This window comes from Branchiostoma belcheri, unplaced genomic scaffold (genome assembly GCF_001625305.1).
Source record: "Branchiostoma belcheri isolate BF01 breed outbred unplaced genomic scaffold, Haploidv18h27 scaffold176, whole genome shotgun sequence".
Taxonomy (NCBI): domain Eukaryota; kingdom Metazoa; phylum Chordata; class Leptocardii; order Amphioxiformes; family Branchiostomatidae; genus Branchiostoma; species Branchiostoma belcheri.
Genome location: NW_017803224.1, coordinates 220,582 through 237,520, shown reverse-complemented (window position 1 = coordinate 237,520; position 16,939 = coordinate 220,582).

Sequence of the window (16,939 nt, the reverse complement as noted above, 5' to 3'; positions counted from 1 at the left end):
ACTTCATATTTACTCGCTCTGCAGTTGTGTTTGATTTTTAAAGCAAGACCATAGATCGGAATGGAATGCCGATGAAAGACCACACGTCCAGCAAAAAACATGGAAAAAGAAAATAACAGTACTTTAGATATGATGACTGAGTATATGCTCATGCATTTAATGCAATATTAAAAAGGCGCTAAAAATGTGATCTATCCTTGTATAACAGTGCATGCCTATTACGCATAATCTGCTATTTAAAACGAGGTAAGGCAGGTTAATGTTAATAATAAATGAGTGGATCATTTTTTTTTCCATTTTACATTTGCTATATAGTCGACATCCTTCGCCAAGATGAAATGAAACATCATATTTAGAAGCCGTACATTTACGTTTGCCGTATACATATATTTTATACGTAAGATGCCTTTATCCATACATGTATTTAGTTCTGTTCGACCTTAGTTGTAGTAGACCATACAAAAGTCCCTGTACTTTTGTCGAGTCAATAAAGAATTCTGTACATTTTATCTTGACAACTGTCTTCCCTTAGCTGAATCCAAGCAAAAACATTTGGAGCAACCGCATATGGGTATGAAATATTTCAGACAGAGAGAAGTTAAGTAAAAAGCAAGCAATCTGCCAACATTTTTTGCCAAGTTGGGAAATCCGATCCGCAAAGTATTTGACCCGTCGTGCTTGAGGTGCTAAACCATATAGTCGGCTGTCATGTAACTCGTCTAATATAGAGCAGACGTTCGAATATTTACCCTAGGCTTCCACGCCCTTTCGGTTTACATTGATATGAACGTCATGGACAATGCTAGCCTCCTGTGCAGACTTCTAGTACAGCGTTTGTTTACAAAAGCGTCTAGAGCTGCAGTTTCTTTTCGGGAAGAGCAGGCCTGGGGAAGAGGGCCTTGGTCTAGTAGCCTTGGTCGGGGTGAGCTCTATCAGCATAGGGAGCTTAGGTAGCCTCCTTTTTTGGGGGGGGGGGGAGTTTTCTGATCGCACGTAGATCTCACACGCTTAGAACTCTGCCAGCCTTCCCTGGTAGCCTCTACCAGGCTTTTGGGGTGCGGCGAAATGTTCTGGGACAAATTCCCTTGGCATGCTTACATCTCTATTTTCTACTTTTTCCAGCCGCCTCCCCAAGCCTGGTAGAGGCTACTTCCCTGGTACTAGTACGCCTTTCCCAAAAAAAGAAACGCCGATTGCGCCCAGAACGCCTGCGAAGGAGGCTAGCGCTGCTCTGCTGGAAGTCTGCACAGGAGTATATAGCCTCCTTTGCAGACTTGGGGCGGCGGTGTTAATTTTTTTCGGGGAGCGATCGCGAGTTAGCCTGGGTGCCATCCGATTTGTAACGGCAACCCTGAATTTTTTTTGGGGGGGGGTGCCGTTACAAATCGGATGGCACCCAGGGTAATCGCGAGTTATATTAGGCGGCGAAACCCGAGTTCTCCCTCTCTCCCCGGCACTCGCGTCGCTCCCCGAAAAAAAATTTAACGCCGCCACCTCACAAGTCTGCGAAGGAGGCTAGCATATAGACTCCACCAGACTTCTTTTGCAGGCTGAATTATCGTATAAATCGTATATATCGGTCTAAAAAAAGGGATATAATTGGCGAGAGGAGTTTGCCGGCCATAGAGGGGGGCCCGCAAGCCCTTTTCCATAGAGCGTAATCGGCCGTTTTAATTCTACGTAGAGCGTAGACGGACCGCTCTTCGCATTTTGCGTATTTCATTTCATTTATTTCGAAACCTTTTAGCCCCGAAGGGCTAATCTTCCAAGGCTCAAACATTATAGCAATTACAACATAGTGGAAACATTTAAAAATACATACATACATGCATGTACACCACGTCAACAATAAATACACATAGATATAAACAATTTAAAAGTGGCGAGCAAGGGTCAAGGATCAGGTGACACTACTACTGTTTGAAACGGCTTTCTTAAAACTGATAACATCGCACAGCAGCGTAGAGCGTATTCGCCGTTTTAATTCTACGTAATGCGTAGACGGACCGCTCTTCGCATTTTGCGTAGAGCGTATTCGCCGTTTTAATTCTACGTAATGCGTTGTAGCCACTTGGAATTTATCGTAAAGCGTAATCGAGAGGTTTCCGAATTCAGCGTAGAGCGTCGTCGGGACCCCCCTTACAGGCCCTCATAGAGGGTCCAGTTTGCGTGCAGGCCATTTACTGCTGGACCCTCAAGGCTCTATGGCCAGCAAACTCCTCTGGCCAATTATATCCCCTTTTAGGCCGATTTTTCTACGATTTATTCAGCCTGCAAAAGAAGTCTGGTGGAGACTAGCTAACAAAGGAGGCTAGGCCACATGGTGCACGGTCAAACATAGCCTCTACCGGGCTTGGGTAGGCGGTTGGAAAGAGTAGAAATCGGCCAAATAGAGAGATATTATAAAGCATACCAAGGGAGTTTGTCCGTTGAGAGAACATTTCGCCGCACCCCAAAATGTTCTCTCAACGGACAAACTCCCTTGGTATGCTTTAATCTCTCTATTTGGCCGATTTCTACTCTTTCCCTCCGCCTCCCCAAGCCTGGTAGAGGCTAGGTCAAACACTCTGGTGTGCCCTTGTGTCCTGTGTGGTCCCTCGGCTGAGGCAGCATCCTAAAACTGGGCCAGCCGCATGACGTAGCGGCAGCGCTCGACTCGTGTGGCCTCGTGTGCAGTCTGCACCGCTTCCGATCGGCAGAGTCAGCTGGCGTTTGGTGTTCTCTTCCTTTAGTCACCATCATGATGTATGACTTCCGTAAGTCATATGGAATACCTTATATGGCTAAGTTACTAGTAGTTGTCAAGAAGTGTCATTGAACACGGTATGTTGTTTTACGCCTGTGCTTTAAATTGTAGTTGAAGAGGATTTTTTTATTACGTCTATTCCGATATTATTGAATGAATGAAAGACCTTTATTGTACGTTTGTGCTCTAACAAGCTAAGTACAGGTTATGAATAGACAAGGAAAAGGATACATCAATGATACGTAAACTATACATACTAATGTGATCTACTATTTACATTGTTCGACTTTTTCTCGCTTCTTGACGCAGTTATAGATGTACGAGCATATAGAACTAATGATACATGGTTTGTCAAGTTTCATAAGAAATATAAATTTTTCTGATTCATTTAAATGTCCAAAGCTAGGGAACTTATCTATTATATAAGAATAAAGGAAATCTCTCTCATTACTATATAACGTATATAACTATGAAATGATACTCATCCTCAATCTTATCTAAATCGCAAAATTGGCAAATCCTTTGCTCTACAGGAAGGCGGTTGTGTCTGCCTTTTTCTATGTGGAGTTTGCGTATACCTAGACTGATTCATACCGATGTGATAGCCTCCTTTGCAGGCATTCCGAGAGCGGTCAGCGTTTTTTTTTGGGGGGGGGGGGCAAGTAGGCCTTCCAAAAGTGAAACCTTGCAAAGGCAGCTACAGTTTTGAAGATTTTATGAAAATATTTCAATTGATGTACCGCGCAATATTTACTTCAAGCAACACTCCTTGCTTCAAGAGTATCTTGTGACATGTTAGCACTTGTATGAATTATGTCTAGGTAAAGAGGTACACCTTTTTGTGGCTACGACCAGCCTGTCAAATTTGACTAGAATGAACGGAAGCAATGTTAAGATGTTACATGTTTTAGAATTTTGACTCGCCATACAAAGTCACTTTTTTTAAAAATCTCTGACATTGTACAAAACCTCATTTCGGCCTTGTGCTGCTATATGTATATATATTTTTTTTTCAATAAACCGTTTCTACTACTACTTGTATCCTGTTTACTTCTGTAATTATTGTAATTGGTATGTAATTATTGTTTATACCGAGTCCTTGGAGGCAGGTGCTTTGGTTATCACACCCCGAAATCGCTGGAACTGTCCAAGGCCACGAAATGTCCTCATACGCGCGATCCCAATACTACAGGCTCTGCCCAAAAAAGGCAATATACTTAAATCAATTCTGTGAAGGAAATTGGACACCGTGAGCCATGCATAGGACGACGCACAAATAAGGAATCAAGCACACTACTTCGACAAGGCTCTGATAACAGAAGGCTCCTTCAAATACCGGCAACTAAAATCATACTAAGTGTCAAGAATCTGTGTTCAAGAAACCCGTTTTAATTGGGGCATAGCCACACTGACTTAATTTTATGGACGACATCTTCTGAAGACCCCAAAGCTAATGCGAGCGGGCGAATAAAAAAGTCCAGCCCCAAAAAATGCTGCCAAACCACGGAAATCATGACAAAGCTGGCCGTGGTATTGCAAATTTGCGGTTGTACATGACAACTTTTAAAAGCTGCGAGGCTACCGCCGGCTCTGTATTTTAGTCGTCAGTACAACGGAATTACGGAGCATAGCACACAGGCTTCAGCCTCGGAGGTTTTTTTTTGGGGGGGGGGCCGTGTACACTATATGACATCCAGTAGATTTCTAGCGGGGACCAATCATATAGGGCTGCTGACGCGTCAACGACTAGCGGCTATTAGCACGTGCACCTTGTTTCATGTAAATGCCATGAACTCAACCAGAGAGCGCAATTGTTTCTTGTTTACATCAGTACTAAGTACTAGTACTTCCACAATCAGTTAGTAAAGTCATACCTTAGTAAAATCTACTTTGATGAACGAATCAAAACGGGACTGTAGACATTAGGTTTTACCATGGAGGTACTATACTCAGGTAGAAAAAAGAAACTCTTTTACCTCCATGGTTTTACACATTCAAATGTGGCTGCACAAGCGCTAATGGAGCGACCACTACGTACGGGAAGGAACGGATCTTAGCGAAGCCGAGATTTGTGAACCAAACCCAACCCATCGAAGACGGACCGCCAAACATAAAAATGGAGGGAAATGACAGACAACAAGCCAACAAAGACAACATCACCAGACCAACAAACTTGGAAAACACCACTTCAAGCGCTATATAAACGTTGTAAGAACTGTGGAACCTCAAACTAGTATGTTTGCGTCAGCGGAAAGGCTGTCGAAGTATTACCACTACATGAAAAACTGCGGCGAAAAAGTAACATGGGTTCGTCCCAAATCTAGACGCAAGTGAGCTACAAAAGTAATAGAACCTATGCACCTTGCTTGTTGCTGTCAACTTACCCGTTAAAGATTGAACCGATACATGTACGTACTATAACTTGCCATACCCGGCCAAAGACGACTACATTACTGTTACTCTTTATTTTGTGCTGTATAATGTATATGCGTTACATTATCTATCATTGTCATTTCTGTGAATTCCTTAAAACATCTACTGTTAGTTTGTGTAACATTACGTAGTGCTACAATCTGCGTAAAAAGTGGGCTTCATTACGTGTCATCTGCTATTCGTGTTGGTATTGAAAACTGTTTTATTCCGCCGTTCTTCTACAAACAGCCAGCAGAATTATGAAGATACTCGTTCTCAATACACATGCTGCAAACAAAAGTAATGGCAGTCCTACGAAAATTCTCTTTGTAATGTATAACTATAAGCGCTTTATGTCGACGTACAATGGGTGTGAAGTACGTGTTTTCGCCCATCGTGTACCATTCAGCAGCCCTCTGATTGGTCTCCGCTAGAAATTTACTGGATGTCATTCAGTGACGGGGGGGGGGGGGGGGGGCGGAAAATACAATGCGCGCGTGGATGTCACCCATAAAATTTAAAATCAGTGTAGCCTACATAAAAAAAAAAAGAAAGAAAAGAGGAGAAACAAGAGTTTTGTAATGACTTTTTCAACGGTACGGAGAAAGAAAAAAGGTAGACAGAGAAAGGTATGTGTCCACAGATGGAAATGTTTACCGTGGCTCTCTTCTACACACACGCGCTCTCAGCCTCTAGTCTTCGCGGAAGGTGCAGTATATTAGGCCACAGCAAGTAAATTTTATGGATGACATCCTCCCTAGACTCCAAATCTAATGCGATAGGGCGAAAAAAACAAAGCGGGCTCCCAAAAAACAAGATTCCTACATTTTCAAATTTTATCATCATAAACCTTATTAAACAAGAAATGATAATGAAAAAAAACTTTGAAAAATAAAAGTTTTTAATCATTGTACAAATGGATTTGATTCTGTGGGAACATCACATACTAGTATAAAAGGAATGAAATATATCTACATGTATGCATCAAAGTAAAAAGACAAAACAATAAATCAGAGTCTTTTCTTGTCTCCTCTTTTCATACTTATCTGCGATCCACGTTCTAGCCTGGCAACATACATCTTTGCCCATTTTCGGCAGGTTGACCACTAGCTGTCAGAGGGCAACAAAATTTCCTGTGTTTTCTGTCAAAAATCAAGCGAAAATTAATGCGCGCGCTGATGTCATCCATAAAAATTACTTGCTGTGGCCTAATTCACGTGTCTAAAACGTGTCGTGGGCCCAGTATGATCATTATGAATGAGCACCGCTCGCTCGTTCGTTCAGTGACATCCGTCGCCCTGCCAACGAGATGTAAAACCTTTCATTTGAATTTCATTTGGATGTTTGTTGCCACGATACGGCACGAAGTATTGTGGGACAGATACATGTAGGTGTAAACTGGACCTCACCAACAAAGGAGGCGCGCTTCCGTATAGCCTGGGGTGTGGACTCCGGAATAGAATTTCCGCGCCGCACATCCTTCTAGTCTCTACGACTAAACTACGCTGGCTATATATAGGAGAATATTTGCCAGGGGAGTTTGGCCGCCTTGTAGGTTTGACTGACTTCGGAGGGAAAGAAACTACCTCCCCGCGGCCGGACTCCCTTGGCTAATTTTACTCTCTTTTTTGCCGAATTCTACCATCCGTATTCTCGTATACTTTCTACGTAGAAAGGCCTGGTGGAGGCTACATCCTTCTTTGAAAGCCATCTAATGCAAATTTCAATGCGGAATTCAAAACTGGATTTTCAATGTCCAAGTTTCTGGTCATTCTTTTGATGTAGTACATTGAATCAACCCTATCCCATATGGCATACTGTGAGGCAAAATGCGATGTCGCTGACAGTGTAACAGTTGGGGGTTTATAGGCGCTACCTAATCTCCAAGCAGATTCGGTGGGGCAGGGGGGCTTTATATTGGCCAGTCCTGTATCCATTGGCCGCCTGTATCCAACGTTCGCCCCACGAACGTTGGATACAGGCGGCCAATGGATACAGGACTGGCCAATATAAAGTCCCCCTGCCCCACCGAATCTGCTTGGAGATTAGGCGCTACCAACAGATCCGGCAAACGGGTCTAGACCTTTTAGCTCACTCAGTTAGAGCGTCTGCCTGTGGCCCGGGAGCCGTGAGTTCGAATCCGGCCCGGGACCAAGGGGTTTTTATCTGTTTCTACTGTCTCCTCCTGGTTTCTTACACTGGTTCCCACACCGGGAATCGAACCCGGGCCTTGGCGGTGAGAGCGCCAAATCCTAACCACTAGACCATATGGGAAACGGTTACTTGTTTTCTATCGTAAGCTTGTTCTGGCTATCTATGGGTAGTACTCAAAAATAAAGAGACGCCTCTCGTAGCTTGTTTTGGGGGGCTGTTGAAAATGCTTCAAGTATGAAATGATGACGAAAATGTGCTAAAAATGGCAGTAAGTGCCAATGTCAAACAGAGCATCCAAAGTATTTTTGCCGACCTGAAATTGCATTAAATGTATTTAAAACATATGGGCAGTACGAGCGTGTAGGTGTTGTTAGAAATAAAATTGCACGGTGTGTTTTATCTATAACAGTGTCCAGTTTAATTCCGGAGTCCAGTTTAATTCCGGACTAATTCCCATATCTCAGCAACCTTACGTCTAGATGGGCTAATATTCTAAGATATAGGTAAAAATGATGTAAGAAATACGTAGTAGCCATCGTTGACCCCTTGGGAATTAACCCAATTCTGCAAAATTCTGCAGAATTCTGGTTCCAGTTCCCAGAATTCTGCAGATTACTAGTAACCCAAGGGGTCACCGATGGCTACTACGTATTTCTTACATCATTTTTACCTATATCTTAGAATATTAGCCCATCTAGATGTAAAGTTGCTGAGATATGGGAATTAGTCCGGAATTAAACTGGAATGCCGGAATTAAACTGGACACTGTTCTATATACAGTTGCATTCGAAGATGAGTTGCGATTCACTCATCCGTTGTATGCATGGACGCACTACTATTGCATACGTTCTTCCTTTCATAAACTATATATCTTGTATATATGTTTACCATTATATTGATACATTTCCTGTTTACCACAAGGATCCTACAGGAAACGAAGGGCCTCGAAAATCCGCCTTAGTGGCTAGTATTTATCCAAAAATATATTCAATTACGAAACTCCAGGAATCGTGTTGCTATGCAACGTACAGGATAAAGGTCAGCTTTTACGTAATCTGTGGGACTCGTCAGAATAGCTAGTGTACCGACGAGCATTCACTATTAAAGACATCCAATGCAGTTTTAGGGCTTGGAAGCCCGATTTTTCAAAGCTATTATATTAAGTTCAACCACACTGTCCCAATGAAGCAAAAATTCCCCAAATTCTGACGGAAAATGGTTACTGAAAGGGCCCTGGCCTGATTTTTAGGGTACCACCCAGAAAATAAAGAACTCATCTTGGGGCTTGTTTCTGCAGTTTTGAATGCCTTAAGTATGAAATGCTGATTCAAATGTGCTAAATGTGAAGCAGCATGTGTCAATATCACAAAGATTGCCTTATTCAAAATATTTCCAGTATTTGCTGCCCTGAATTGAAATCGCATTGAATGCCTTATTAATGCAGACGCTAATATTTTCCTCTCAGAGACGATTCATCTAGCAGTTGTGATAAAAATTCAGCCCGGAATTTCCGTCGGCTCGGAGTCACAAACAAACGAATTTAGCCTGGCATCCGGCCTTGTTAGCGGCTGCCGCCTGAAGGGCACTATTTAAAGCTATATTAACAAGACTGGATTCCGGGCTAGCACATACGTTCGCATGGATGAAGGCAGAAAACAGAGAATAGAAAGAATTCAACAGTGGGATGGTTCTTGAAACCAGAATATAAAAGGGATTAAGACTCGTGGGAAAATGTATGGAAAGGTGTATGGACAAAATATACGGATTGCACAATCAAGTGACTTCACCGAAAGCAATATCATGGTAAATATATATAAAAGAATGATAGAGGTCTTTCCTCGGCCAATTTGTGTGTGTTTTGTGTGTGTGTGTGTTTGTGTGTGTTTGTGTGTGTGTGTTTGTGTGTGTGTTTGTGTGTGTGTGTGTGTGTGTGTGTGTGTGTGTGTGTGTGTGTGTGTGTGTGTTTGTGTGTGTGTGTCACTCGAAACCAAAAGGACATCCCGGGTTCGAGTCCTGACATGCCACCGATCTTGTACACTTGGGGAAACGACTTTCCTCATTTAACTCAAGTGAAAATGAGTATTGTCTTATATTTGTCCTCTGCGTTTGATGGTGCCTTAAAATAAGTAGATAAGATAAAGTATAACTTGAGTGTGCCATCACCATATCTAGTCATGAAATGTTGGAATTTGAAAGAAACAAAAAACCTTCAAGGTAACTAAGTGTACGTGAGATCGACCGAGAGCTGGAGCTAAGAATCATACTGGAGACTATCACACCAACATCAGAAAATACCTACAGACTATATCATGCAGATGTAGACTCTCTGAAGGACTAGTTCAGTCTCCAATGCTGATGTGTCGAGAGAGTTTGTAGAGCTCTATCCTCGCTTCGCTCAGAGTTCATAAAGTTGACCGAGAAAATTAATTGTTACCTCGAATTTTGGCCTCTCAAATTCACTCTCGTTATATTACATACTAGAATAAGAATGTGAACGGTAGATGGCATATAGAATTTTTTTTCAAAAATCCAAAAAATATGTAATAAAAAATCTTACACTGATTTAGCAGACATGAAGCCGTTCGCCTGTAGTCCAATTCGTCATGTTCCACCAACCTCTGAAGTTTCAACGTCAAAAACAGATTGCGAACAACTAACGTTGTATTCTTCTTGTTAACAGATAACTCCGGTACTTCTTGCAAAAGCTTGTTGCAGTCTGTGTCTTCCCGGGCGCCCTAACCCATTTTCCGTCCAAATGTGCCACGGTCCGGTGGACCTTGAACACTGAAAAAAAAGGCGCATCCGCCATTTTCAACCTACGTCATCCACTGACGCAATGGCACTGATCTGTTAAACGCTGTCGGACCAAAGGACCTTTGCTTCGTAATGGAGCTATGCGAGGAATCTCAAAAATCGCTCCGGCTGCCCCTTCATCCAAACAGACCTCAATTTTCCACGATCAGGGTGTGAACCTCTGAAGATCGTCAGAGGCCATTGAAGAAAAATTGCCTATAACTTATCGGATCTCTGTGAGTAGGTCTCCCAGAAAGGCGAGGGTCAAGGTCGTCGGAGGTTGCGGAAGTGGCGTCTGTCTGTGCAGGGCTCGAAATACTGGGTGCATGTACACCTTAGTGCACCCAAAATTGGTGCTGTGCACCCAATTATTTTCTGTGGGCGCACTGGTGCACCCAAATATTTTTGTAGGTATTTTTGTACATATTGAATAATACTAGTATGCAGGATATTCTTGACATCTAAGCATCAGAGAAATAATAAAATCTGTTGAAGTTCTCGTGTAAGATTGAAGTTACATGTAGATCCCATTTCAGATTCAAGCTTAGAAGAGGAGCATTAAGATCTGTAATTATGTTTTGTTTTATATGGTGCACACCCCCCCAAAATTGTGCACCTAATTTTTTAGGTTGGGTGCACCAGTGCACCTATTCCCAAAAATGAATTTCGAGCCCTGCTGTGTCAACCCAGATACATGATCCTGCCAAATACACGACTCCGACACTACTTGGGGGCAGTTTCCAATGTACCCGAGACAAGGTGTGGGAGGGTAGTGATGTGGGAGACTAAACCTAACCTAACCGCAATCGTAAGTCTAACCCTAGCTCTGAACAATGATCCCAACCCTAACCCTTAGCCTAACTCTAATACCAACCCTAACCCTAATCCTAGCCCTAAGCACCTGACATCTCACGTATGTAGTCTCTACCAGACTAAATACGCTGGCTATATCATACTCATAGGAGAATATTTGCCAGGGGAGTTTGGTGGCTTGTACGTTTGACTGACTTCGGAGGGAAAGAAACTACACAAATGTACCTCCCCGCGGCCGGACTCCTTTGGCCAAGTTTACTCTCTCTTTTTTTGCCGGACTCTACGATCCGTAATCCCGTAGAAAGGCCTGGTGGAGGCTCTCACGTATGTGGCAGCCCAAGGATTTGGCTCAACATCGGCAAGCCGCCATCCCCCTACCCGCCGCAGCTGTCTACATGTTTGTGTGTATAAATCACTGACTCAACAGAGGCAGGGGATTCGGATTCGGATTCAATGTCAGTTTCTTGTCTGAAGAAGAATTCGGGCCTATGAGTGGAGTAGAAACTGGCCAAATACATGTAGAGAGATACTAGTAATATGCTAGGTGCGGCAAACTGTATTCTCTAGCGGACCAACTCCCCTGGCATGTAAATTGACGAAATTCTACTCTTTCCAGCCGCCTCCCGAAGCCTGGTAGAGGCTAGGAGTCGATGTCCTCATGTATAAGATAAGCGTTACGTTTCTTGGAACGCTCTGAAATAGTCTGAATCACAGCCCTAGGCGAAGTGTTTCACGATCTGAAAACGATCTGAGTCGGGCGGGGGCATTGCACTCTGAGAGAGTGACGACCATGTTTTTGGCGACGTCTCAGGGAGGAGCCTAATGGATACAGTATTGTGTGCAGTTTGCAAGAATTCTATAGGAATGGTACAGGCATTTTGTCCACAGGAATGGAATGTCCACAGGCATGTCTCTGACCCACGTCTATACCCAGATTCCTGGAAACCCTTGGGAAAACCTGTCTGTCCCGGATAACCCTACTTTCTGTGACCCTGGGGCTCGTTCACTATACACTCAGGGGAGGAGTGCACTGTATCTGTCTAGACTTAACAGGTACATGTACCTCAAAATCATGAAATGATGGCATTGCCATGCAAACAGTAACCCTAACAGCAACCACCGTCGCCATGGCAATGTATTTTTTCATTGCCAGTCTTGTGGTACTATCAGTGGTACTATTAAATCTTCTCCGATAGTGCTATTGTGTATCTGCTATTTAATTCTAATAATTTGATATAGTACAGTGCATAGTGTAATTAACGCATTGTACTAGTTATCATATCTTGTATACTTCGACTGTACATAAATTGTAGTTGTAGTGTGTTTTATAATAACTTTGATAAATTTCTTGTGTAATTCATACCTTTTAACCTTCAGTAATAAGTCTATGATAATGTATGTATGTACTGTCACCATAATTCAGTCTTAGGACTGCAAGTGCGACATGTGAGGGAAATGTCAAATAAACCATTCTTACTAATTTTTTTATTTTTTTATTTTTATTTATTCTTTATTTCAGGCGCAATTGGCCCATAGTAGACAAACAATTAATCACCTTAATTAATGGATCACCTTTACTTTCATCTTAAGTCAACTCTCAAATACTAACTATTTCACAGATATATCTTTCTGAAACTAAGCGATTATATAACAACTGATTTATACTTCTGTATTCATTTATAATATCTTAATAGCTAAACTCTGTTCTCTTATTACCTGGGCGATACCCATGTTTTGTAATGTAAATTTTATTTTATGTCTAGTGGTGACGTGAATATAAGCATTTTGCTTGAGTGCGTCACCACTATGTATTGTATTTTTGCATGTTGTAATAAAAAAAAAACTTCTCCAAATGCAGCGATTGCCTGCATGCAAATTTGACCCTCTCTGGTTGGCTACCTTCTCTGGCCAATGATATCACCTTTTTTAGGCTGATTTCTACAATTTATTCAGCCTGCAAAAGAAGTCTGGTGGAGTAATGCAGCGATACACTTGCATGTTACGTTACCTGTATATGGAGCAGAGTCACGTTAAAATAACTAGACTTTACTTAGACTTAGTTCCTCCCGTGCAAGGCACGTTGGGCAGCAAGTCTTCTCCTCTGCTCTGTCTCTGGCGAGGGACTCGGCATCCTTCAGTGATACCCCCTTACTTTCCAGGTCTTTTTGGAGGGTACGTCGCCATGTTAGTTTGGGTCTCCCTCTTTTCCGCTTGCCCTCTGGTTTCCAGAACATAGATGTCTTGGCATGTCGGTCTGAGGTCATCCTGAGGACATGTCCAGCATACCTCATCCTCCTCTCGGTGATGGTGATGCTGAGTGGTTTTGTACCAGTTCTGTGGTATACCTCCTTGTTGGTAATCCTGTCTCTGTATGTTATGTGTAGAATTTTACGGAGGCATCGTTGTTGGAAGGCATCCAGCTTGTTCCGCATTTTTGTTGTTATCTTCCATGTTTCACATGCATAAAGTGCAGTTGGTATTACTACTGACTGTAGCAGCTTGTTTTTCAGCACTCTGGATATCTTCCCACTGTTCCACACTGGGTTCATCCTTCTGAAGACTGATGCTGCCTTACCTATGCGGGCACTGATGACTAGAGCTAGAAAATAACTAGAGCTACACGATATCATACCTTCGCCAAATGATGTTAACCTTTACCACTGACGAACTGTACATGTAAATGTTTCTCGTTGATTATGAAAATACGATCCTCATCCTCACTTAGTAAGACAAAGGTCAAAGTCAAATGTGCGCCTCCTGGTGGCTGACCATGGTACTGCAGCAGGACTTGGAGCGGAGGTTTTTTTCTTCAGGTGGTCTTTGTATCTTTTGTCCCGGACCTGTTATGATTTTGATTTTTGTTAGTGCCAGGAACAGATGTTGTCGATTTGGTAATGGTCCTATCCAATATGGCGTACTTGCCGAACGTCGATATAGAGCAAGGAGGTTTAAAATCAAATGCTCCCGCTTTGAAATTTTTTTTTTAAATGAAAGACCTTTATTGTACATTTTTGCTCACTGCGAACTAAGTACAGGTCTCGACAAATAGCGATGGTAGACTAAAATATATCCGTAGTAAAACTACACATGTACAGATTCTGCTTCTTCTCGCTTCTTACGACAGTTGTAAATGTAAGAACAGATGGAGCTTATAGTACGAGGATTATCGAGTTTCACGAGGAATGTGAATTTTTCTTTTCTATCTAAAAATCTAAAACTAGGGAAATAATCTTGTATATAATTAAAGAGAATCTTTCATTATTATATAGAGTACAGTCCACAATAAATGAAAACTGCTGGAAGCAGTCTCCTTTTTAAAATGTTGCAAGCCTGGCATTACTATATCGATATTTCCACGGCAGATGCTCTGCTGAACTTCACTCCCTTGTACCCCCACTCAGAACATTCTCTGCAATAACACGATTAGCCACCTCAACAGCAGAAAATCACCCTTTCTTCCTCAATTGTCCATCAGTCAAGAGAAAATTTCATGCTGACAGTTTCTTCCCCAGAACCACTTCACTGTGGAACAAGCTTCCCCGTGAATGTTTCACCGCTAATTACAACCTCCAACGGTTTAAATCAAGGGTGAACAAATATCTGACCACGCAGTCATCACTGTAACCCAAAACACGTAAGTGGCTCTCACGAGCCTTGTTTTGAGGTGAATCTGAAGTAAATAAAAAAAAAATCAGGAATATGGTATAGTTTGTCGTAGGAAGCAAATCCCGTTCTCCGAATTTCATTGTAATCCCCGCCTAAATTTGTCTTTCTTTACCTGAACTATTGCGCACAGTGCAAGCAGAATTCAAAGATACCGGATATAGCCTGCTGCAACTCACTGAAAAGTACCCGTGAAAAATATGGGAAATCGTTGAAAAAAGAGCGATAAGATCGTGAGAAGTTGCTCAGGCACACGTTTCGTGCCGGACCCGAGTAAGCCTCGCAACTTATCAAGATTTGGAGCATGAGACCTGATCAGGTCATATACAGCAACGGTCAATATCTATGTTATCTATTTATCATGAGCGTATGTTCTGGACATTGGCTGTTCGGTAATCTGTCTGTCCATCGATCTGTTCTAGTCTGCAGAACCTCACTGAAATACTCCGTGAGGGGACACCATACAGACAATATAAGCCATGTTGGGTCGGTACGTAAGGCTGTATAGTAATAGGTAATGTGCTATAGCAGTGTGTGTTACGAAGATTGAAGTGTGACCATATTTGGGCATAGGGCTAATGCCCAAATATGGGCAGCAGGTGCACCCTGTTTGGAGATCTGGTCGCTGATTGGCTGTTCCCTTAATTACTTTACTGCTAAATGAACACCTGTGTATGTTGATTTGATTATATGGAGGGCATCCTCTGGGAACCCCAAAACTTGTGCGAGAGTGCGAATGAAAAAAAAGGGCGGAAACTGTTTTTAGAGAACGGACGAAAATTCTTACACGTAGATGTCACCCATATAATGAAATCAACATAGACTAAACACTAACAAAATGTAACCTTAAATAATTGAAATATTTGAATTAGAATAATCTGCGTGTGATTATAATTAACTTCCACATTTTCAAGATATCTGTGCAATTATTTCACATTTCTGACACTTATAAATGACGCTTAACACACGATGCACTCAGTTTTTAGTGCCACCACAAACTACATTATGTAAACAAACATGACTGACAGCTGTCTTTTCAGCTTTTGCACACACTCGTAAGGCGAAATACGTTTGCACCTACAGTTCCTGAATGGCAACTACATTATAGTAGGGTTGATTCAACTTACTTTCATTTCATCTCATTTATTTGTGATGCCACAATGCATTACAAGTGGGAGCCAGGCAGCCTAAAGGCTGGTGGCGGCTGTCACTGGTACATACAACACAACACAACACAGGACAAGTCAATACAATATACAGGACCTAACAACAAGTTACGAATATCCAAATAGCAAAACATAACAGTGCATTATACAATATCGAAGACACATCGTCATCAAATTAATATAGTAATCATAAGAATATCTATAGTTAAAAGAGAAGAGGAAAGATGGAACGGTTGGAAACTAAGTCTGATATAGGTTAACAATTGTTCAAAAGTTAGTAATCGGATGAGAGGTGGTTCCTGCATTTGGCCTTGAAAATTCTAACGGTGGGGACTTTAAAAAATGAAACAAAAAAGAACTTTTTTTTACACAATACAGCTTAAAATGTATTTGTGAATACTGCAGAAGAACTTCAAATCTCGCTACTGCACGCCCCATGATCGTTTTATGCCTTTTCCATATATAATCAACCTTCATCATGCTCTGCTGTAAAGGCTGACGTCATTGTGTGAAGGTATGAGATCGCGGAACTCTAGTTTACATGATCTATAACGGAGATAAAACAATGATGTCATTCCTCCCGTGCTTTCCACATTCCTACCCCACGGGAATATCCGGTAGTCCTAATGCATTTAATTCTCATAGCAAGTTGTCGTGCTGGAAAATCCCCTTTAAGACCTTAAGCCCAACACTACCTTGTTTTTTCTCTGTGTATTTTATAAACTCTGCTAAGCGGAACTGGCGTCAAATCTGTTTTCACCTCGGGCGAAATATCGGTTACGCATGATGTGTATTTTGACGTAGAAAATAGCGTTAGTGCCAGAGTTCTTGCAGTCACCGAGAATTAAACAACACGGGCTTTTACGTCATTGCAGTTGTTGCGTACCTTTTGGGACGGCTAGGAATTGTGTAATGACATCTTCAGGCTGCTCTAGATTCTGCAAGTTATAATAGGGGTACTCCAAGCAGATAGGGTTTGGCTTCGGCTTAACAAGGACATTATGTAATGTCATGAGATTTACCTATTTTGACATGTTTCAGGTGTTTTTTTTTTTAATCTGGCATTTTTTCTTGTACTCGTATCTTTTTAAAATTCTCTCTCTCTCTCTCTCTCTCCAAGGAGGCGTTTTGAACCTCCTTGCTCTCTCTCTTTCTCTACCTCTACCTCCTTCCCTCTCTCTTTACCTCCCTC